Below are 23,227 nucleotides of genomic sequence, written 5' to 3'. Positions count from 1 at the left end.
ACCATAAGTCAGCAGTGAAGACTCCACAGTCTCCCACAGCTCAGCACTAAAAGCTGCATCTTCTAATGCAGATGAATGTTCTTGCACCACTCTCTAAAGTCTGTGATAGTCTTCTGCTCCCCCCAGTGGCCAAAAAAAAGTCCAGAAAAAAACACCATTCCACAAGCTCCATTTCCTCATATAATACGGTTCTTAAATGTTCTTCAAATTAGAATTGAAGGAAAACAAAAAGATTTTGATCTACAAAAAACAAACACAAGTTTAAATCACATTCATCTTGAACCCCTATTTATACAAAAAGTTATAACAGATAAGAGTATATGAAAGCAGATTTTAAAAGATCTAAACCAAGCATTTTTAAAAACAATTCTGATATTTAGTCTAGCTTCAATGAAATATCACAGATACAGTAAACAATTATTTATGCAAGTAGCAGTTTACTGTGTTCAAAGTTTAATTGCAAGATTTTATTTCAAGTATTTTAGCTTAAATTTGTGGCACCTGATATGCCATTTAGCCTCATCTAATGACATCTCTATTTAAAATTTTATAGCATGTATAAAAATAGTAACTAATAACCTTAGAAATCTGAATTCAATGTGACCAAACTGTCATCTAAAAGCATGATTATTGCTTAGCCTGCAGTCTATTAAATGTTTAATATTGCCACAAAATTTAATAAGGCAATGGAGGAATGCAACAGGTGAATCCAATAACCATTGATATTGTAACATTTCAAATTTTCTGGCTGGCATAGTGAAGTACTAAAAAAGAAAAATACACTGATGAGAAGCGTGGTGTAGTATTTTCTAAGAAAATGCTTGCATAACGCATGATGATAATCAGCAACACTGCAGATACTTTACTTTGGCAACCCTTTGGCACAGAGCTTTCTACTTAGTAACAAAAAAGTGGAAGCACTATGGTTTTGGTGAAGATACAGTACTGTTTAAACCCACACTCCAAAGCAAATTCTGCTGCAAACAAGTTGTCATGAACCCAAGCAAATTACAGGAAAACAGGGAATGACATAGTTCTAGAAACCAGTGTCCAGTGAAGTGAATAAAGATTTTGCTGAAGGCTATAATCCAGCTAGATTAAGAGATGACCAAGTGTTCTAGATGGATGTGAACACGTAATAGGTAAAAACTGAAGTCCAAACAGGGGGAGAGGAGAGGATGGGCCAACAGGACCATAGGGACATTCAGCACAACCAAAAGCAGAGCCCTGTCCCTGGGAAAGGGAAGCTCTGCAAGGACACAGGCTGGGGCCTGACTGCCAGGGAGCAGCTCTGCGCAAAAGTTCATGTGGGGCAGCGAGCTGAGCATTAGCCAGCAGTGGCTCTGGCAGCAGAGACTGTCAACAACCTCCTGGGCTGTCTGAGCAGCGGCACAGGCAGTAGGTTGTGGGAAGCCGTCATCCTCCTCTACTGAGCCCACACTGTAATACCACATACAGTTTTGTCACCATCCGAATACAAAAAAGGCACCGACAAACTGGCACGAGTTCAGGGGAGGGCCACCAGGATGCCTGGAGCACCTGCCCTGTGAGAAGGCTGTAAGAACTGGACTGGCTCACCTGGAACAGATATGGCTTCAGGGACCTAAGAGCAGCCCGCCTGTCCCTATGGGGAAATTATTGAGGAAATGGAGCCAGGCTCTTCACAGTGGACCATGCTGGGAGCATGAGACAACAGACATGTACGGAAACAATAGATTTTCTTACAACCTATCTAAACCTCTATTTCCTCCACGAAGGATAGCCAGGTAGTGGAGCAGGTTGCCCCAAGAGGCCATGCCATCGCCATCCTTGGGGGTTCTCAGGACTTGACTGGATAAAGCCCTGAGCAGCCAGATGTGATCTCACAGCTGACTTTGTTTTGGGTAAGGAGGTTGGACAAGAGACCTCCTGTGGTCCCTTCCAAAGTGAGTTACACCATGATCAGTTACCATTCATCTTCAGAAACCTTAAGGAATTACAGCAAACAACTCAGTGGCTTTTTCTTTTATATACTCAGAAAGGGGATGTACTGATCCCATATTTGAAGGTCCAAAACATTAATACAAAATTTAAAACACCTCATTTATGAAAATCAATTACCAATCAATTACTAGTCAAAACTGAATATATTAAGCTTACCGTTAAGTTTAAGAGTTAAGCTTACAGTTCAAAACCTCTGGTAAATTTAAGTTTTAAAGCAACTCAGCAAAAAAAAAGAATTCAGTAACATGGTATTAAAAACAGCCTATATGCTGCACTTTTTAATATATCATTTTCTGAAATGTGCAGTGTTTACACAAACACAAAATGATCTAATATATTAAAGCAGTCCCACAGGATGTTATAATAAACATGGCTGTAATTGAATTTCGATAAATTCTAGGTCACAGTTTTACTGTTCTTTCAAAGAACTAATGTACTGTCCCTCTTATTTCTAGCAAAGAGAAAAAAATCCTCCATTGTTTTCTCAGAATTTGAAGAACTGTTGTGCAATCAGGTTAAAGCCCATGGCCTGTCATGAAGCAGTTCTAGGCCTTCAAGTTCTTCACTTTTTCTAATGAACAAAACAATAAGCTGCTAAAAATAAGCTATAAAGACCAACCTATCTGTTTAGGAATGTTCTGCCAGTAAAGAGAGTGCTGATCATGTAGAGTAATTATGTCAAACATTGATACATGCAATACTATTAGCAGTACTGAAGCAAGGAAAGCAAGGTTTATAGAAGGATCAGCATCTTTTACTACTCCTCTGAATGAAGTTGGAGAACAGCTACAAGCTTCTACAGCAGAAGTCGAAATGCAAGCTTGAAATAAAAACAGTGATCTTCACTGATTCAAGCAAGTTGAAAACAGTTATCCAGAGTTGAAAATAAGTATGTTAATAAGACTACCTGAGACAGAAAGGAGTTTACGTCCAGCATCGAGATGCTGGGAGATGTGTTAATCACCTTGTTTTTCCTTTATTTCCTACAGGGGAAGGTTCCAAAACCATGGGATTAGCTTAAGTGGACAGGAAACCTGTGGTATGAAACTACTGAGTTCCTGATTTTTAAGATCTAATAGATCTAAGCATTTCATTCCCATGCTCATCTTTCAAAAGCATTTTGGAGACTTCCCTTGAGGATTAGGACCAAGGTGTGACAAATAGCTTTGTAATGATTTTTCTCTCACTCTTTTTAATGAATTTAAAAGAGTTCATACTGGTGCACAGTAGTTGTTTATCTTCACGAGTGTGATCCCCCTGACGGAATTTAGTACACCAAATAAAATACTGCCGAAGTAATCATTTTGGTATCTCAGACTATCAAGTATTCACTATATATGTCTGGTAAAACACATACCATCATTTTTTCCAGTGATTACATGAAAATACACGTTCAGAACATTTCATCTCTTTGCCAAATAAACTCTAATGATCCACACCTATTGATGCACAAGTGAATACTGCCTATCAGAAAACCCGAATTGAATATTTTGACAGAAAAACTAGTGGTAACTAGTAGTGATAACTGACTAGCGCACAGTCATAAGTAATTCAGCACACTTTGAAAGATCATGTAGTTAGTAGTTAAAAAGTTCGTTTTTCTATGCATTTGGGTTCTGTTCCAGACACGGATCATATGTTAGACTTGCTTGTCAGTAACTTCAAACCATTAAAATGTGTAAATTATAATTCCTACCTCCAGAGCAGGGACTGCGACATAAACAGAATCACCAAGAGTCAGCAGAAGAATTTACTACCTTCTAATCGAATTTACTTTCTTGATCAGAAGGTACAAGATTTTATTGATTATTCTTACTTACAATTCTTCAATTAAATTTCTCTGTTTGTTCCATAAAGCGAACTTGTAGAAAGCTGGAAGTAGAGTAGTCATCAATCACAATGCCTAGATCTTTAGAAATAAGTACCTGAGAAGGCTACTGGTACGCACAAGAGGTGCCTCCCTCCCCTCCCCCCCCAGCACACTATTAGATAGAACTGAAGTAGAGTCCAATCTTCTAAGTTGCAAGCTCTTCCCTCCACACCACAGAGATAACAGAGCTCTGCTGAGAACCAGCTGTAAACATTTAAAAAACATTATCAAGACTATTTTTCTCCTTGTGTCTTCAGGAAAATGACTAATGTTTTCACTCATCCTTTCAGACACAACTATACAGTGGTATCAAGAGGAAAAAAAATAGTTTGAGAAGCTGAAGTGCTTCCTAGAGCAGAAAGTGCAGAAGTTAAATGTTACAGAACCTAAATGTAGTGGTGGATAATGCAAAGTACTGGCTAACCTTTACACACACACACACACATGCACATGCACATAAACATACACACTCTGATACCAGCACCAACTTCTCCATTTCTTAGCTTTTATTCCCTCCATTTCTGTGTTGCTACCCTTTTATCTAGCTTTCAAACTGTTTTCTGCTTTATGTAGGTCCAGTAGAAGTTTGCAGACACTTGCATGTAAAATGGAGAAAAGTCAGAGTATCCTAATATCACTTCAACACAGTTGTCAAAAGATGACACATCACTTCTCCAGTAATTCTGTTACTATAACAGAAAAGTGAAGAAATTAAATAACTACCTTCTTGTTGAAGTCTCACATTAATTAATATATTTAAGAGCTCTGGTTAAATAAAATCAAAATTGTTTTTACTCAATTTCAACACCAAGACATTTTAATGAAATTAAGAACAATATCCAGTGAATCAAAATATCAATTTGATTATATGCTCCCAATGAGAAGTACTACAGAACAAGATGAGGCTCAGTGATCATGATCCCAAGCCGATGAAGTAAAGGACCTCGAACATATCATCGTGGTACAGTGCAGCTCCATGTTAAGACACCAGAACTAACTGAAAGTGACCCAGAGTTTCTGGAGGGGATGAAGCAAAGGTGGAAGCTGAAGTCTCAGACACAACACAGCTCTATGAGCACAGAGTTCCTCTGGGGCTATTTGGCTATTCCTTGTGTTGGGTCAGGTAGAGCTTTGCACTCGCAGTCATAAGGCCACATTTCAATATCCAAAATACTTTAGTGACAGTCACTCAGAGGTCAAAATAATCAAGCTAATTACATTCTAGATATGCCCTTCGGCTTTACTTTCTGCTTCACTGGACTTCCTGAGTGACCTTGGTTAAAGCAAACTTCTGTTTCCATTTCCAATTTGCAATGCCATGATATAAAATACACCCTATAATTAAAGCAACTAAATGCAACAGAACTGTGAACTACTAATGCTGCAATGGAAGGTTGGGGGAGTAATACCAACTTATTCTGATCATCTAAGCAGCCGGAAATTAAATTCAGCCTAAACTTATCAGTACCTGTTTCCAAAAATCAAACTAGCTGACTCTAAAAAGCAGTTCAGAAAGGTCTCAACTGAGAGTTCTCCAAAAGGCACAAGTCAGTCATTCAGCAGCTGATTCTTCCCACTCCTATTGACCAAAGGCCATCTTACAGATGTTTTGGTAAGATCAGATCTAGGATATAATTTTAGCATCTGGCTAAACGCCATCACTCTTACAATTATTTTCTTTGAGTCATGCCTCCTCCTCTTTCCCTCAGCCCCCATGCAACTCCTGCCTTCCAATGCTGGCAGTGCTGTGATCTACTGAACAGTACACAGATTTCACGAGAAAGATAACTGAAGTTGTCTCCACAGGAAAAATATTATGGCTATAACCATACTGTACTTTGAGCTACCTTCGCAGAAGACACTGAAGTACTTATTTTGACAGCCTCAAAATGACAGATACTAAAGAAATCTGTCTTTTCTTCGCTCATATAGAAAACAAGTATTGGGCGGCTTGGCAGGAAGAGATGGCCTATCATTACAGAAAATGCCGTTGTTTAAATCAGGCCATTTCTTTCTCACCTACAATACGACAGCCTTGACATCTCAGGTTCTGTTCTCTAAGGGAGAAGAAAAATGCAAAACAAAGCGAAAAACTCAGATTTCCCAGTCAAGATACTGTTTCTCAAATTAGGTAAATTTCTGTTTAACAAAACTGTTCAAAACTGGATCTTTTGTTCTAGTAATAACAATTCTGAAACTCTGCACCTTTCTTGATCCACAGCAGAACATTGTTGTCTCAAAAGCCTTCATTACATACTGAATATCATCTTCACATATCTTGGCTTGTGAGAAAGAACTGGCACAATTTAAAATAAAGTGCAATACAGCATTTTTTTTTTTTAATCTAATTACGGGTTGCACTTAATTTGCCCTAGAAAATAGACATTTGTAAGAAAGACCCCATAGCAAATTTTGCACTATTAGAAGTTAAGCTTTAGGGTCCTTCCATTAAGAATATTAGTTTGTTACAAAATACCATGTATTCACTGATCGATTACTCTTTATTTAATTGCCCATTTGTTAATTTTCTTGCAGATGAGGGATTCTCTGCTAGCACAGTTATATTATGATGCTTACACAGTTCCCTGGAAAAAATATGCACACATTAGTGTATGTGTACAGGCAAAAGATACAAAGGCAGCATTTGCAATATAACTACATCCAAACAGATGTGTGGAGCAACTTCAAATCCTGAAGTTGAATAAATCATTTCTATATAAGCCCTCTTTGGTTTAAGACTCTTAGATTAACGAAAGTAACAACATGGATCACATTCAGGCCCCTTTCAAATAAACTGAAATACACCGAAATTAACTTTTCATTCCTTTTTTGTGATGGCAGTGCTTTGGGAGAGCATCAATTTGCCATCAGTTTACAAATAAATACACTGCTGTATGATACACACTTCCATTAAATTCAGATTAGTTTCAAGATCCCACAACACAATTCTAGTTTTCTCAAAGTCATTAAAATGTTTAAATATTAAGCCATTTACTTCCTGTCAAAGAACTGAGATGTATATTAGACTGATTTTCCTAATAATATTTTAAATGTTGATGTTCTTCGGAGCAGATGATAATACTCCAGGATTATCTTAAAAAATACATAGGAGCAATGGCAGGGAGAAGTTCCTATACATGTATTTAGCTGAAGACATTACATAAGATGATAGATGTTTGGATTACCTATGTTGCATCATACCCAAAACACGTGGGGAAAAAATCCTGAAAATTTACACGTGATTTTGAGAAATGTTCCCATACATTCCCCCTTGCCTTTCTCCCTTCTCTGGCTGCTACCTGATGAACTTCTGACCTACAAAAGGAAATACTTTACTCTTGATCATCTTTTGGGAAAACATAAAATTCCCAATACTCATTTTATATAAAAACCATTTTCAAAAGGTTTATTGCTACATTCCCAAATACATATTCATTACTGAATTGCACTGATCTAGTACACTACAGCTAACATCTCCCAGAATTTACAGAAGTATCTAATACCTATCTTAAACCTTAATGTACTGAAAAAGTAGAGAATCTTCAGCTAAGTCAGCTGGGATTTAGTCAACTCCTTACTGGTTCCACTCTTGGTAAAAACCAAAAGCTGAAAAGGTTTTTAAAGAAGAAAAATAAAATAAGGTAATTTATTATAAAATGAAAAGAACAAGCAACTTGCAGGGAACCTGTAACATTTTATGTTTTCATTTTAATAAAACTGTTTCTCATCTTATACTATATACATAAAGAATGTCTTTTTATTTTTACCATACTTACATAAAATCTCAAATCCAGTACTGTCATTAGAGCAAATTAAAGTGAGTACTGCTGTGCAGTTCCTTTTCATTAGAAAAGGTAAATTTAGCTTACACTTGTGAAATATAGCTCTACTCCTTCCTCCACTCTATAAAAGGAATTACTGAGAAACAGTGTTCCTCCCTTGGAAGTATGAGATTGTAGCGCACTATCTAAAATGGGTCAAGCAAATTGGATGCAGAATGCCAACAAGGTTTTTAAGACATAACCTTCAGTCTAAAATTGTCACTGCTCTCCATCTGGCATATGAACTGAGTGTGCACAAGTGTCAGCAATAGTAAAATCTTTCATTTAAACCTGAATGGAAAAAGACTGAGCCCTTCACTGCTCAGAATATTTTCATCATTCAAAAAATGCAGGCAGGCAACTTAAGTGATATACCTACAAGAAGTTCCCCTTCACTTCTCCAACTTCCTCATTCCCACCCCCTCCTTTTTTTTATTCTGTTGGAATATCTTTATTAAAAAATAAAATCAAGTAGCACAAAGTGTATTTAAACATTATTTCAATAGTGGTACAGACTCTAGATGTTCTTGTAAATGAAATGCTTTTCACAGATTTGGCAGCTGTCCATCTAAAAAAATACTCAATGTTTAAAACCATTCCAGTAGCGCAACATTCTTATGAGTATAGCATTCTAATGAAAAAGCACTAACAAGTCAGAAGCCTTTTATTCACTTGGAAAACTGAATCAATTTTTTCATCCTCTTCAACAAATCCTGGACAAGGTGAATTACATACCTTAAATTGCTAATCACATGAATGGACACATTGCAGATGCTTCCAAAAGCTTGAAGTTTCTGAAAAAACTTAAAGGTAGGTCTAAAAAGTGGAGTCATAAGAACTTAAAAGTTTATACTCTGGTATTTCAACGTAAATTACAATATATTGATCTACAAAAGTAACTCTATTAATGACTGACATGTAAAATGACTGAATAGTAACGTTCTTTGAAACTGAAAAAAATTGACTACCGTGTCCCATTTTACTGTCCAATTCAGAGCAATTAAAGTGCATTCTAAATAAACTTAAACTACCAGCAGCCACTTCTCTTGCATTTTATACATAATCATATATATGTAATATACAGTAATACAGATGTGTATATTTATGTGTGCATATGCACATAAATAAGCACATAAACTTAACAAAACACTGAATAAAACTATAGCAACCAAAGGTGAAATATGGGTGTCACATTTTCTGAGATCTTAAATTCATCTATTAAAGCACAATGGCTGTTAGCTAAGATCATAAAAAGAAGGCAGCTTTTTCTGCATGCTAACCTAAACGACCAAAAGCAGACTTGGACACTAGGGAAAAAGAGTAGGACTGCCTGTAAAACTTCAGTTAACCTTTATAACTAGGATTTAAGAATTTCTCTTTTTGGAAAACCAGCCAAAATCAGCACTTATTTTCAAAGAAAGCGTAATTTTTCTGAAGAGTAAAACATATAGGACCAAGGTAATAAAAAATAATCTAACTTAATGTTTAATGCTTACAAATTCCTGTTTTCTGAAAGACGCTGTTCCCTTCCTATTAAAAAATAGGATGTTTTATACGCGTTATTTCAAAGTGACTGAACCTCAGGAAAATCATACTATAGTTCCAGCATCTTCAGTGACTCAGACAAGAAATCCCACACTGATGTGCTTGCAGTGGTAAATGAACACTGCCAAAACAGCTGAGTGCTGCTTTCATTGCATGTGCCTACCCTTTATCTCTCTGTTGCTCATACATGGCCATTCCTCTTGCTTGTTCTTCAGCCATGGATCCAAGCTTTTCTAATCTGTTTGGTTCCTTCCTACAAGATGTCTTAACAGGTGTTCTAAGTTTGTTGTTCAGCCAGAAACTCTCCTACAACAAATCTGTTGGGCTTCTTCATGTTTTTGAGATCTCTACGACTCTGAGCAAGTGGCAGCTGAGCATGCCAGCATTACAAAATGACACATTTGAGATAGTAAAAACCTATTATTAGAAATGCATTAAACGCTTTGGAATTAAAAAGTTGCACAACACAGGTTACCCCTTGTTGTCTTTATCTTATCATTTGTCAGATAACTGCATTCTGCAGTCTTGCTTTGGCAAAGTGCAAGTTGCCTGATGTGCTCTGAGAACTTTTGCACAGCAAAGCCTCAATTTAGTTTATCATCCTCAAGCTTTGCTTTAAAGGCCTTTACTGTTACATCAGTTTAGATGATTTTGTTGAGAACACTGTATCAGAAGGCCAAGCAAGCTGTTCCTCACCAGCTCAAGACTGGCACATGTTAGTCTCAGTCCTGTCTCCTTTCCAACAGTGTCTCAGTAAGGCTGCAAAGACAATAAAGCTTGTGAGTTCACTGATTTTCCTCCCACAAATCAAGTCAATCAGAATCATAACAGGGGTTAGGCTGAGCAAGAATGTTTTCCTTAGGCTCAAAGAGTTTACTGACAGCCAGTTTTTCCCACTGTACTTCTAGCCTTATCTAGAACACAACTTTTTTATTTTTATGCATATATATATATATATTCATATATAAAAATATAAAGAAGTTTATATATAAACCATATAGAGAGAGATATATATGCACACATATTTGTGAAATTCTAAACATAACACCTCCAATCTCAATCTAGTGATGAACAGTATTTTAGGAAGTAGTTCTACTATGTCACAACTGAACCCTCAAATGCAAAGAAGTCCAGTTAAAAGGTTGATCTTGCATCACCTTTATTCACTGGAGGAAAAGTATGATTAGGAATCAACATTTTGGGGAGGGCAGCAGGAAGAAGGAATCTACCACCTATTTTCAAATTACATTATTAACAGACTTTTCTATAGGTTAAATGCACACACTTTGACATATTTTACAAATGTTCTTGGAGCAAAGTAAGCTTTTTAAAAAAAAAATCAATTGCAAGAAATTACTTCTAATTATAAACACTGTCTTCATACAGTTACTTAAAATTTAATTGAATTTTGAACTATACCAAGGATGCATATTAGCTAGTATAAGTGCTAGAAAATTGTTCAGAAATTCTTATTACATGCTACCAAAGGTTCTGTGAAAGTGCTGTCAAAACACAGCATTTAAGAGATAGCATTTTCAATTTCTTAGTGGGTTAAAAAAGGAATACTTGCACTTCTATCACTAAGATCGAACAGATGACAATAATTAACTTACGCTTTTTATTAGTAATTTTCACTGAAACCAAGTACAATAAATATCTTCAGCATTGTCTTAAATCTTCCCTCTGAAATGCGAGATACACAAAACAATCTAGATTTAAGTCGACTTAGAACATAGAGACAGAAATCACTGTTCTTTAAAATAATAGTTCCTCTATTTAGAGTAGTTAGTTGATTTCTGATCAGAATAAAAACATACCTATGCCCATTTTTACGGGCTTTGAGCTAAACAGCCTAGCATCTCTGAAGAAAAAAAAAAAAAAAAAAAAAAAAAAAAAAAAAAAAAAAAAAAAAAAAAAGCAATTCTTTTTCCATAAAGAAAGAATCTAACACACACACACACACCAGAATTATTTTACTGAAGCAAAGCTTTAAACGGACAGCAGCAGAGACATTTCAAATAGATGCCATTATCCGGAGAAAAGTATGAAGCTGACTTTGGTCTGAGACATCTAAAAGCATGAGAAAGGAAAGAGATGAATATTAACTCACCAAAACCACTGGCTTATATGTAACAGCAAGCCTTGCGTCTCACACCTCCGAGCCCCCGGTCCAGAATGAACGTACGCTCACGGATCGAATGACGACAAAAGGGCATGCTGTGCTCGCCTCTACTTCAGTGTCAGCTCTACTAGCCGAGGGCTGAGACACACACGGCAATATCCAAGAGCCGGTACTCGGTATGAGCATGCTCGGTCTTTAATTTAAAATGGCCTGATACTTCATATCGGCGTGAGATGGCCTACTTCCCAACAATTTTAGAACTTGAAGGCAAATCCAAAATCATTAATTGGAATATGTAAAACTCGGCCACCAAGCAGTATCGATTTTGCTCTTCTCTCTTTTTTATTTTTTTTTTTAAATCTGAATTGATGCACGGATAATTATTTGCACTATTTTCCTGCAAGGCATCCTAAGGCTTTATAAATACTATCATCATGTGCTTCAATGTAATTACATGATGCCACTGTAATAGACTGAAAATCTTTTCAGGATACCATATGATTTGAATGCTAAGCAGTGCAATTCATGAATCGGATAAAGGCAACAAATCTGTTTAAATGCTCTCCAAACCACTCTAAGAATTATCCTATTCTGGTGATTTCAGGACAGCTTTTTTTTTTTTGGGGGGGGGGGGAGCGGGAGGTTAGGGGTGTGCATATGAGGTGTGCAGGCGCAAACGAAGGGAGACTAGGGCTTGTTCAACAAGCAGTTCATGTTATGTTCAGAAGAACATTACCACAACTTTACATCGCTTTATATATAATCGAGGCATTTACTTTCCTAAACTGCTTAATTTGATACCAAAGGCTAGCTTTTATTCATATGCACAGATCATAGTCAAGGAAAATAGACATTTAAGCCCTTCCCAAGAGATAAGCATCTTTTAACTCCTCCAAAGACAGATATATGTAGTTCAGAGGTCTTCAATATTTTGGGTTTTTTTAACCTCCCAGCCTTCTTTCCATATTTATTGTATATGCATTTTTTAAAAAACTAAAACAAAGCATCATAAAGCAAAAGACAGTTTAACAGTCATTGCATTTATTTCTTACACTACACAACATCTTACCCCTCTTGTGGGAAGACAAAAGCTATACCCCAGGCAGTAAGCACTTCTTTTTTTCTTTCTCTTTTTCTTTTTTTTTTTTTTTTTTTTTTTTCTTTTTCTTTTTTTAAGTGCTTTTCTGCTTATCATTCAAGCTTGAAGCAAAGCCAGGCAGGCTGCTGAGACTTTACAAAAGCAATGCAGCCCAGTTTCTGGGCTCTGCCACAGCTGGGCACAGAAGTATTTAAATGATTTTGGAATCAACACTGCCACCTGGGAGGCATGCACCAAATCCTCAACCTTTGGTACAGCAGACACAAGATTGGTGTAATGGTAGACAGACAAGCAAGACATTATTCTTCAGTTTCACTGACGTCTAACAACTAACTTTAAAAATAAGGTTTTGATACCTTTATAGAAAAGTGACAATAATTACTATGAGAATCTGCACCTTTTGTCACAGCTATCTGAAATTTATTGTCTGCTACAGTGCCATGCTTTGAAAATCCTTCTGGCATGAAAACAAAAAATATTTACTAAGGTAATTAGTTGAACATTCATCCTTGCCCTTTGCCTATAAACGCACACAAAATGATAGATAGCGCTTTTACTTCACAAACTCCTTCCAGGCACAAACCCAGGAATCAGGATGCACAGTGGCACAATGCCAGAGCTGAACCTGATGTGCATGAGCAAACTGAAGCACCCCATTTCATATGCCACAGAGATAATACCACATCACTATAAAAAAGATTAATTATAATCACATAACACTAACTGCATTCATTTGATTTTGAATGCATACTAACTTGATGTTTAGCTTCCGTATACTGATGCACATTAAAACAAAACAATACAACTTATTATGAGGTCTAACCAGGTTGAAAAAGTCTAGTGAATTTTAGAGTCTAGCGTTAGGCTAAAAGCCTGCTCCCCCTGATGAGAATTTCAGTACTTCCTTACCACATAATGAGACCAGAGGTCATCGATCTCTCTAAGAAAAAAGGAAATGAGTATTATATTATATTCCATGTATTTATCTAGACTTATCTTACCCTCATCACCTAACCTTTCATCATTTACCCTAACCACTGCTGCTCTCTGAACTTTCTCAGTCATTCCAACTGGTAAAATGCAACGCATTCGCTCAGAGAAAGACGTCATTATAATAAGATCTGTCTCCTGAGTGAGAAAAGTTTTCATCTACATAGGATCTATAAATAAAAAGACTAAAGAGCAGAGTTTATTTTCTCCATTTCAAAATAATTGCTATTGAAGAAAGATCAATTCTACAAATCTAAATCTAGCTAACCACTAGTTTGTAATTGCCAGACATAGAAGAAAAAAAGAAGCCACCAAAGCGGGAAAGAAGAAAAATCCATTAAAACTGAAACAAACACTACTCTCTTATTTCAGTTATTATCTTTGTTCCCCAAAATCCCATTGTGCTGAGCACAAATTATAAAAGTTTTCTTTCAACTATAGAACAGTTTCCTAGTTTAAAAGGTTGGCTCTGAAGTTGAGTTTTTGTGGATATCATCTCCCATTATAAACAACTATTCAAGAAGAAGAAGCTGAAAAAAAAAAGAAAAACACTTTGCAGTTTTTCAAACATTGACAACATCTAGACAACTTCCTAGAGGAATTTAATCAAGTTTTAGGGTATCGGATTTTTTTGGAAGGGAAATCCTCTCCTTTAGATGCATCTGTATTTTATTCTCAATGATCTACAAAGTATAACTATGTAAGTATACTGATGAAATTGAAAATGCTATGAAAAGCATGTGAAAGCAAAATACTTGTTTGGTTTACTAACTAATGCAAAATGGCAAAATGCTACTTGCAAAAGAAAAGCCTCTCACTGAATTTGAAAGTGTTTCTTTAAAATAACATATATTTAAAGTTTCAAAATCCACAAGTGTGATAAAAATACCTTGTAGAAAATGAGTAGAAATTTTGCAACTTGCAAATTACTAAACATCTCTTCAAAGAAAAATGACAAATATATAATTAGGAAAATAAATCCTGTATACAGAATTTCCAGAAAATGAACATTATTCGAACTGTATGTTAACCTTCACCTGATAAAGCTGCCGTAAGTTTAAAAAAAAAATTCAGAATTAGAAGCTAAAATCTCTCAGAGGTTTTGATATCGATATCCAAAAACTAAATCTTGCTTTCACACAGCACACCAAGACAATGCCAGACTTCCCTATGTTGATATAAAGATTCCAGGTTCAATGAGCCTCAAAAAGATATTATAGGAATAAGATTAATTTCATTAAACTCAGCACAGAATTAGAAAGCATGATGGGAAACATTAAAGCCCAAGATGGGAGGTTTTTTAATTTATTTATCAAGAAATCAGGTGGTGAATACTTAAAACATCTTTGCTTCTTTCTAAAAGCTTCTTAGCAACAGTTCACATACACACACTTTTGATCATCTGTTCTGACAGCAGAGCAGCTCATTTTAATAAGATCAGTGCTCTGTATTATGTTTAGCTGCATTTTAAGTCCCAGCGAACTCCCCATTATCTCATAATGAAATATGATTCAGTTTTAAGCTTATAACTAGGCTTAATATGGATTTTATTAAAGCTTTGACTTATGTAAATCATGTTTTTACTAAACATAATAATTTTTTCTGCAAATTATATACAGCTGAGTTCCACAACAGAATTTAAATATGCTTCTGGCATCCTAAAAACGATTCCACAGTTGTATTTTGTATATGTGTGTCTATATATGTGTGTCTCTTAGCTCTCTCTTCTCAGTTTTGGCATGACCACACAAGCAGCTTTCCTGAATTTGCTCTACTATAAGAAATACCTCAAAATGCATCTCTAAAATTTACACTACATCACAGAAATGTAAAGTTTCTTCCTTCTGCATGCATATTTTGAAGATATGTCTCTGGAAATATGCACCAGTTTCAAATCCTTTCCCCATTATGTTTTCACATCTTCATTTAACTATCAGCTGATTATTTTATGATGGATGGCCTATTCAAGTGGAAAGAACATTTTTCAAACAAAGCCAAGAAAGAGAGTATACATGGGTCTAGAGAACTACAAGAAAAAAAAAAAATGAAACATTTGTCATGTGAAGAATACTATATATGCAAAGATCAGAGATGAATCATTTTCTCTTATTTGCGTATCATTTATATCTTTGCTTCTGTTAATAGTTTTGTTTGTGCTACTTATTTCTAGTGTGCCAATCAGGTAGTATTTCTGCCTTGTTATACAAATGGGCATATTTCCCTTTTTATATTGAAAGCATATTAAATAGCTGTTGAATATTACTCAAAAGCAGTAACTTCAAACAATCAGGAAGAAAAATAGTTGAGGAAAAAGGAGTATCTTCTGCACTTCAATTGTATTCATTTCATCTGGCTAAAGATATCAGGAGAAAAGTAATATCAAAATCAGGACTAGAACATACAAATATTAGAAAAATAATGTTTATTTTGTGTTGTTTGTTGCTCTTCTTTCAGCTATCTAGATTTTTACAATTTATTAGAACAGTGAATCCAGACATTCAGAAGCAACAAGTCTCTTATCCCATCGCACGTATAGCATTCTCAATGCACCTACAGCAAGCCTAGAAAAACCCCATAGAGGCCTTGAACTATTTTGGAGCTTGTACAACCTGCTAAGAGAGTAACAAAATTCCCAAGCCAAAGAACTCTCTCCAAAGGATGCCCTCCCCAGCTCATCTCTTCATTTGAGGTTTTTACTTTGGAGACCTTTTGGCAATTACATAACATAACATGAAGGGAAAATGAGCAGAAAGGATCCACAAAATGTATTTGCTACCTCAGAAGAGGAGACCTGTATTTTATTCCTTAAGCTTTTCCAAGCCTCTGGGTAAGTCTGACTCTTTATAGTCCCTCACTCTTCACCTGCCCACAATTACACTGAATAGTCAATTGGGTAAGGGGTAAAATGGAGTGTGCTATGAGTTCATACATTACTATTTATATTGTCATTTCCTTTCTAAACATAGGTATACTAAATGTTAGAGATACAATAGTTTGTCTTCATGCTCTTGAATAAGTATAAAGGGAAAAAATAAAAAAAAAAAAAATCAGGTTTATACTTTCAGTTCAAAGCTTATAAAAGCAGCCTGCATGTTGGTCTTTTAATATATGACTGTGGATTATTCATCCGCAAAATTATACCAGACAATGTGCCACAACATATAAAAATGCCAGTGCTGCTCAAATTGTTACTGTTGTTTTCCAAGTTCATATACATTTATATTAGTGGATTTCTGAAATTAAGATCAAGCCTGAACCACCTTTCTCAAAGCTACACATTTGCCTACTCTGATGAACAGCTTTAGCTATCCATAGTAATAGACAACCTACAACTTATCCTCAAAACAGACTGAGCCTCCCCTCCATTATTCTCTTAACCAATTTGCTTTCTTTTTGGGAATAGCCATTAGCTATAGAAGCACACTCAAAATGGGCAAGAGGAAAACAGCCCAACAGAGGAACTCTGCTTTGTAAGGCAAATTCCTGACAGTCTGTAAAATGCAACTTTTTTAGTGCCATCCCCTTTACTTTGCACTTGCTCTTAAAACTGTCATTAAAAAGCTAGTAAGAGATTCCATATACAAACGTAAGTTTGCTTCTGTTCAGAACAATCTCAGGAAGCCAATTGAATGCTATTCTTGTTGCCCATAGCAATTACATTTTCTGCAAATTTTCTATACTATGAAAATGGTATAATGCCAAGATAGGTTTTTTTTTTCAGCCAACATCACTGAAGACCTGGCTGGCTGATTATGCAACCTTTGTTTTATTTAGCATCAACAGAACATAAAATACCTTTCAGTTTCAGATGCAACAGAGGACAAGTGAATTAAGCAGTCAAATACAAATTCCTGTGCAAGAAACATTAAAGCTCAGCAGCGTTTTTATGTTGAAAATCCAAGTCTTTCAAATCCTTATTTAATAACCACAACACAGCATGAGTCCCTTTTATTAACTAATAAAGCTCAAGTTAAAACTGCTGAGACACCTTAAAAACCCTTTTACAGAATTATAACTCCATGTTCATGAACACCTATGAATATTTACTGAATTTACAATTAATTTAGAGGAAAATGGTTCTTGGATAGCTAGTTAACCAGGATTAATACTTATGTACCTGATACATAGCTACTGACATGGGCACAGGCTGAACCAATGGGAACAAGGGCCAAGAACTCCACCTCATCTCCGAAGTCCCTCTTGTTATGCCAAACTCCAGTTGACCAAACACCCACAGTGAAAAAGAAGGCGGCACTCTGTTATAGAAAATGTAATATACTCCAAAGAGAATGCATATCATTGACATCAAGACATTTAAGACCAAAAAGAGATCAGCAACACTAAACAGCAAGTTAGCAGTTTTCAGGAGGAACCAAAAAAAGAAAAAAAAATCCGAGTGTCCAAAGGTCAAAAAAGTCTAATAAATTCAAGACAACTGCCAAATAAACAAGTCAAAAATACTTTCCTGACTAAGGAGTTAATTTTGGGGGTTTGGGGATTGAAGGTACTTATAATGGAACCCTTTTTTTTATCCAGTCTGATTCAAGATTATCCAATGAATTCAAGTATTGGTTGAAAAAGATTTAAGCGGACTAATGATGTTGCCCTTCTACAACAATAAAGCTGAACTATTGTCCAAGGGATCCAAATTGCTTCAGTCCCACAGAACTGAAGATGCCGAACCTCATACCACATTTCATGCAATTCCAGGGGCATCCAGAGGATTACAGAGCTGGTAAATCTAATGTTTGTACTTAAATCATAAGAATGATTCTAAAGAACTAAATTTACAGGTATAATATCTGTTATAGTGGGGAAGTGCCACCACAGTTTTTGTGAAGGAAAGCTGTGCCTCAGATCTATCAGACTTATCTGAAGTCAACAGAAACCAGAAGAGGTGCTCCAGCTCACAAGACGTCCTAAGGTCCTTCGGTACGGTCACTCACCAAAGCCACTCAACGGAAGAAAGCTACCAAGGGTAAGAGGGAAGGCTGTCATATAGATGGCAAGTGGTTAAAAAGAAAGAAAGGGTATGATTTCATCAAGGATTTGAGCTCATGAATATCCTCTTCATAGTGATTTTGAGACAGGGATAAATAAAAAAGTAAGAAGTTATCATGTAATGTTTGATACTAAGCTATTCAAGCTAACAACGACAGGCACCCAAGCATAAAGAATTACAGAGGAACTAAGTAAGATCAAGAAATCGAGCAGTAAAATGGCAAAAGATACTTAATAGAGGTAATGTAAAGTTATGCAAACAGAAAAAAAAACAATATCTTAAATAATCGATCATGGATTCTGAGCTGACTGCTTCCACTAAGGAAGAAAATCTTAAGGTTGTAAGAAATGTTTTTTCATAGATTTGTCATGTCACAGAGAAACCACAAGTGTACTGTGTGCATATTAACCCTTACACACACAAACACACACATACGAAATTTAAAAGAACTGGAAAAGTTTCAAAAAGACAGCAACAAGAGTGACTAAAGGGTGTTGAACAATATTTAAGGAACAAATAAACATTGATAGGCCTCAGCTGGGAATGACAGAGCATTCGATAAAGATCTTCCTCCCATGCAGGGTTTTATAGAAGGTGCCATCAAGTCTCACACAAAGTAGAAGGCATCAAGTGAAATGAGATGGTAGAAATTCACAAAAAAGAAAGTCAGTATTCCATCATACAGGTATTTGTACCATAGAAATCTGTTTAGGCTCCAAAACAATGTGAAGAGACTTTGTGTGTTCAGCAACAGAGAAACCTATCATGTGCCGCTAAGTACAAAGATATCGCCTCTATTCTCTGCAAGTCACTGGACTCTGGAGCCACAAATCTCTATTGGTATCACTTCACGCTCATTGTTTTTTCGCTCTTTCCTAGGCATCTACTGTTGAGAAAAACAAGGCTCCGAGACCTTTGCTCTGACTGTGTATGCCCTTCCTTATGGGGGGAAGAAAGGAGGAGGGAGGGAAAGGGAAGACGACTACTTAGAAGCCTTGAAGGCCAGATGAATCAAACTACTAAATTCACTCTCACAGTTGGTTCCTTTCGTTAGGTACAATACAGTTCAGTAGGGTTGGTATTAGTATCAATTTCACATCTAATTTTTCTTCAGACTTACAGATTTTTTTCAGGAAGTCTTTACTATTTCCTTGGCTTCTTCAAAACCCTTTTCAACAGGACAAGGAAAGATCCACCAACTTTTCACATGGCACTGACTTTTACTTTAAATTACACTAGTCTGCCAGATAAGAACATCTTTCAACATACACCTTTGCTAACAAGCCACAATTCAAGAACTGTTCTCTATTTTCTTGAAAACTGGTATTTTGAATGCAGAAGGGACAGGTGAGTAACACTGAAGCCACAAACACTGAAAGATGATTAATCCTAGTAACTAGGGTAATTAAAATCTCAATGATCAGCAGCTCATTTACAGATCAACTTCACTAAACAACACTACTGGGTAATAATAATTTTCAATTAGATGCTTGATGTAAGAGTCCATGTTAGAGAGTTCCATATAAATGCCTAAAACAGGGTTGCCAGTTAATATACTGGGACAACAAATTCATAGGCTAACGTAGCTGCCTAATTTTGTTCTTCAGTGAATCACCAGATTGAGCGCAGTGCTGGATTAGCCACTAATACCGTGGGCTTCCCTTCAGTGCGAGCTGCCACCAATTCAGCTGAGCTATCTTTAACAGGAACTCCCGCTGTCAGACACTAACCACTTAAACCTGCTCAAAGCAAATCTAATCAAAGCAACAGTTAAAATAAAACTGACACAGATGAATATTTGCATGTTATAGCTTTCCCTTTTGTTAAAAGGAATCTAATGAGATTTATATTTCTCAGTATGAACAAGGCTGTACGCTTCAATTAAAGCTAGAGGGAGCAATACATTAAATGCTTTTAAAGTTGACTTTTGTTTTCAGGCCAACAACCGAGAAATGAAGTTTTATTATTCCTCCAGTATTTCAAGTCCTTCAGGATAAATACAATTTGCACTCAGGATACCATTTAAACACCATTCACAGGAAATGAGCTAAAAAAACCTAACAAACAAAAATCAAAGTGAAACAATATTCACAATTAAATTCAACTTATGAGACTAGTTAAAGTTTTTTTTTAATGCTGTACAGTCAGATTGTAGATAATACAACAAACTCGGGAATATTTTACAAGTGTTTTTTAAATCTTCTTGAAGTATTGCTCTTTAAAAATAAGATGTATTTGCACTGACACAGAGGTAATATACTTTCAGCATCTTCAAGAAGGGAAACACAGGAGATCCGGCTTGCTACAAGTAAAAGGCTTATTATCTTAATAATAATAAAAAAAATTGCAGGAAATTATTTTTCTCATATCCAATTAGTCCTGAAAGGAAAGAGAAGAGTAAATGACGAGCAGGATAGCTGATGTCTGTCGCTGTGATGCAGCCAGGCAGAAATTCAGACCCAGCTTCCCCGAATCTGCTTCAAGCAGGCTCTGACAGACAGCAGGGTAATTACCACATCTTACTGGATGGATCAGCACAGAAATCTCTGCTTATAGACTCCTCTGAACAGATAAAGTCAGGCAGGGGTTTCACAGCATATGAAGACTGTAAAATTACAGTCAAATTCAAGTCTTAATCTTCAGGTTATAACTACTCTGGAAGCTATTAGTTTTTACAGAATTTGTTAAAGTGTGCTGCCCCTGTCCACCAGGCACTCAGCTATGATCTTTGCATACCTCAATTCTGGCAGTAATACAAGATGTGACCCTATTACAACACGGGCTTGCCCAGGAAGAACTGGAACACAAAGCCAATCCTGGCTCTTGTTTTTTTTATTTCCTAGAGTAAGAGACTAAAGTATGCTACAATTTTGTTGTGGATATTACAATCTACATCATACTTCATTTTCAAGGACAAAAACATTTGTTGCTCCAAAAGCATTTTTTAAAAAATGAGACACTACATAAAATGTGTAAATATACAAACACACAAATGCACACTCATACAGTCACAAAGCAATATATTTAACACCAAATCTCAAAAGACTAGTTTTGACATTCTATTTGGAACAGGGGAAAAAATAAAAGAAAAACAAGAAAGCAGGAAAGTGCTTTATCCTCTACTCATTACCTGAGAACCTTATTATCTTAAATCTATAGTTACAGAGATAGAAAGTATAACCAGAAATTTGCTTTGCCTGCGTTCAAGACTTTTCCAGATTTTTGCAGCTTTTAGCCACTTCTGACTCAAAATTTCAAAAGGAAACTGCCATGGACAACTACCAAACAATTATGTAACTTCAAATTTAAACAAATTTAAAAAAATAAAAAAGGGGGAGTGGAAATGAACTGTTTTCTGGCCTTGGCTCAAAACAAGGGAAGAGAAATATATACAAAAGACTGAATTATTACAAGTAAATGATGTTAAAAAGCAGGATCTTCATTACTTTTGAGCAACCTGCCACGCTATCCCTAGGTGAACAGTATAAATAGACAAGACATGGATTCCTGACAATTAAAAAGACAGATTTATGGGGAACTATACATTTTCATATAAAATCCTGTGCTATATCACAAACAAATTGTATTATGTTTGAAAACCCCTGGAACAATGATCCTAAACTGAAAATACAAATTTAGTATTTCTACAGTAATTATGAATTAATATTTATTATCTAGAGTTGGCAAGCCCTAATTTGTTAAGCACATAATACCTAGATTTTGTATTAGAAAAATGCATGATCGCACTCTATCAATTGTATAGAAATGCCAGCTGCACTGAAAGAGGACAGAAATATTACGCCGGTAGTGAAAAGACAGACTTAGGTATATTTCCTCATAAAAAAGGTGTATTACAAGTGTTTACTTCTGGCATGCCTTGTACCTACAAGGACTAACGAAACAGCAGCGTGAAATAAACCCCAAATATTAAGACATTTGAGACATCACTAGTCTTGCAGTCTTTTCACCTATAGGAGACAGCTCCTGAGCGCATGTATATACCTGCAGCTTCAGTTTCCCAGGAAGTCCCAACACAGGCCAACAGGAGGCAAGTTCTGAGACAGACACAACTGCAAAGCTGCACTGAAGCAAGGGTCAGAGTCATCTTTCCCCCATTCCTGAAGAATTCATCCGATATTAAAAACAAAACCTCCCCACACAAACCCCTCCCCTGAAATTCAGCTGCTTGTTTGGAATTGGAAACTTGACAGGTAGACCAAAAGACAGTTTTCAAAACACAAGTTTCAGTTTACGTGCTAACCCCAACATTTGTTGGCGATCCTGCAACACAGGGTGGGTTCAGATTGGGGGCTGGTGTGAGTGTATCTAAACTAGCCAAGACAAGATACTTCCAGAGCTCTTCTCATACTTTCTTTGAATTTATACACATTACATGAGTAGTATTTAAAAAGTTAATTCTGCCATAAGTTAAAAAAAAGAAAGTTCTATATATGAATTTCCATAAAACACACACATGTACTACCAATTAAGAGTTTATAGCTTTAATGCTAAAGACTTTCTTTTAACAAGGCACAACAGTTGCAGGGTTTTTTTTTAAAAAAAAATTCACTATAAATGCTAATATCATTTCCCCCGTATTTTAAAATTATTATTTCTTTTAATTTTAAAATAGGAGGTAAAAATCAAGTTTCCCTAGGCAATAATCTATCACTGCCAAATAATACAAATAAGTCATCCAGAAAAAGCACAGAAAACACTGTAAAAAACAGAAGCACAAATATCTGAATTATATACATAGAGATATTTTAGTACAGACATTTTAGCACCATTATTT

General features: G+C 35.9%; 1 protein-coding gene across 15 annotated transcripts in view; it reads right to left on the bottom strand.

Moving 5' to 3' along the window:
- The window catches only part of PLEKHA5 (pleckstrin homology domain containing A5), a 176,519-nt gene that overhangs the window by 99,659 nt on the left and 53,633 nt on the right, over nt 1-23,227 (bottom strand). The window contains exon 1 of one of the 15 annotated variants that reach the window (XM_062591372.1): nt 11,330-11,361. The exons of the other annotated variants lie outside the window; for them this stretch is intronic. The gene's annotated coding sequence lies outside the window, so the exon portion shown is untranslated. Of the gene's footprint in view, nt 1-11,329; nt 11,362-23,227 lie in introns of those variants that run through there. 15 annotated transcript variants of the gene reach the window in all.

The sequence above is a fragment of the Rhea pennata genome, chromosome 1, assembly GCF_028389875.1.
Source record: "Rhea pennata isolate bPtePen1 chromosome 1, bPtePen1.pri, whole genome shotgun sequence".
In the NCBI taxonomy this organism is placed as follows: Eukaryota; Metazoa; Chordata; class Aves; order Rheiformes; family Rheidae; genus Rhea; species Rhea pennata.
Note: the sequence above shows the minus strand (reverse complement) of the source record. Positions and strands in the feature narration are given on the sequence as shown.